Source organism: Pyxicephalus adspersus, chromosome 5, assembly GCF_032062135.1.
Source record: "Pyxicephalus adspersus chromosome 5, UCB_Pads_2.0, whole genome shotgun sequence".
Lineage (NCBI taxonomy): Eukaryota > Metazoa > Chordata > Amphibia > Anura > Pyxicephalidae > Pyxicephalus > Pyxicephalus adspersus.
Window position 1 is genome coordinate 60,050,867 of NC_092862.1, and position 2,194 is coordinate 60,053,060.

The 2,194-nt window shown below is 41.4% G+C and overlaps 1 protein-coding gene across 7 annotated transcripts in view; it reads left to right on the forward strand.

Annotated features, from left to right (window-relative positions):
• Window positions 1–2,194, forward strand: part of ATXN1 (ataxin 1) — a 171,813-nt gene that overhangs the window by 2,205 nt on the left and 167,414 nt on the right. For 6 of the 7 annotated variants that reach the window (XM_072411654.1, XM_072411658.1, XM_072411655.1 and 3 more), the window contains exon 1: window positions 51–1,235. The exons of the other annotated variant lie outside the window; for it this stretch is intronic. The gene's annotated coding sequence lies outside the window, so the exon portion shown is untranslated. Of the gene's footprint in view, window positions 1–50; window positions 1,236–2,194 lie in introns of those variants that run through there. 7 annotated transcript variants of the gene reach the window in all.

The window sequence follows — 2,194 nt, forward strand, 5'->3', positions numbered from 1 at the left end:
CCTCCCATACACTCCTCCCAGATATTGCCCTCTGTTATACCCCCCACACTCTCCTCTCAGATTTTGCCCTCTAATATACCTCCCATACACTCCTCTCGGATATTGCCCTCTGGTATACCTCTCCGAACACTCCTCTCAGATATTGCCCTCTAGTATACCCCCCCACACACTCCTCCAGATTTTGCCCTCTGGTATACCCCCCATACACTCCTCTCAGATATTGCCCTCTGTTATACCCCCCATACACTCTTCTCAGATTTTGCCCTCTAATATACCCCCATACACTCCTCTCCTGCACATACTGACCTCTGTTATACTCCTCTCCTACACAAACTAAAACAATTCTGCATTGTTTGTAATATCCCATGGAACAGACATACTTTTGCTAGTCCTCTATAAAAAATGCAAAGCAGAGTTTACTGTAATTTAAAAAAAAATAAATCTTTATTCTTAGGAAAAATAATAAAACAAAATACAAATATTTGCAGCAATATAGATTATATCTGAGCAGGGTTTACAGTAGCTAATCATTATCCCCAGGAAAAATAAGCAAACTACAAATATACATAGACACATAGGTTATATATATTGCATAATTTGCTACAGCCCTGCTATTATTGTAGCCCTTGTATAAGACAATCGGCAGCAAATATAGTGTCGTTTCCCATAGCAACCTGTCAGAAATCATCAGTCAGCATTGCAACTACTGCAAACTAGTAGAAATGGATTGTGGTTGTCAGCTGCATGTCCTGACATGTCACACATATGAAGCAAGCCTGGTCCGATAATATTGTATATTTATAATGACATTAAGCAGACCCATCTGGAACAATAGGTGTGTGTGCCCAGGTTCTGTAGGCAAGGTGTGTGCGTACAGAAGGATGGTCTTCCTATCTGTGTGGTTTTACAACTGTCTGTATGTAGGTGAGTGAGTAAGCATAGTGAAAGAGCTGTGTGTAGTGTGTAGTGTAGTGTGTAGTGTAGTGTGGAGATCCCTCCTCCCAGTGGGTGAGTACAGTGAGTCAGGCGTAGCTGGGAGGAGGATGCGGTGTGTGTGTGAAAGGAGACAGGGCCTCGGGGAAAGCTCAGCTCGGGGAAATGCTGCCTAGCTCTGCAAGGACAGACGTGTGATAGAATGAGCAGATTTTCTGGATGAACTTGTCAAGCCCATTCTGAATCCCCAAGGGTTTCCGTCAGCCATGGACAAGTGTCTTTACATGTAACCTACTTCCAAGGTAATTGCCTGCGTTTCGCTAGCTTCTTACTTCTTACTGCTTTTTTTGTACTTGGGGTTTGTATACAGAACATTGGAATGTTGGGATCCATTGTTTGAAACGTAGACGTTGTCATTCAAGGTTTCCAAGCAGCTCTTTCCTGTTATTATTTGCAGAATGTAAAGTATATTTAGGTCTAGGTATAGAATGAAGTGTTGACCTATGTCTAGGCTCATCATGGTGTAATGATAAAATATGTCATTTTGCTTGCATGTATTGTCATCTCTAACACACAACAAGCAGTTTAAATGCTTCTGCTTTGAAAGCTGTTGAACCCTGTTCGTATCTCAGTGTCACTGCCAGCTCTATGGGGGGTTTCCATGGTTTCCCAGGAAACAGGCCTTGCTCTACAGTGGGCCCAAAGCCGTCTACAATGAGAAAAGGAGTTCATGTCTATATCAACCTGTTCCTAGAAATGACACAAGGGTCCGGAGCGAAATCCTGTCACTCCTGCCCACTGACCTCTTTCTCATGGCTTTGTATTGCTGGCTAACTCTATACCGTGTATGCTGGGCCCCCGACATCGTCCCAAGATCATGGACCGGGAACACACCGAGCTTTACACTCATTTACATTGCATGTTACCAGTGCACGGCTAGCCATAGAGCTAGGGCTGTAACAACGTCTACTATTACAGACCTTATATATATGTGTATATAGGGGAGACATAAATGTATTTATATATATATCTACATATATGTGTGTGTGTATTATATGTGTGTGTGTATATATATGTCTACATATATGTGTGTGTGTGTGTATTATATGTGTGTATGTATATACATCTACATATATGTGTGTAGGTATTATATGTGTGTGTGTGTATATATAGGGGGGACATAAATGTGTGTATATATATCTAAATGTATGTGTGTGTGTGTATATATATGTCTACATATATGTGTGTGTGTATTATATGT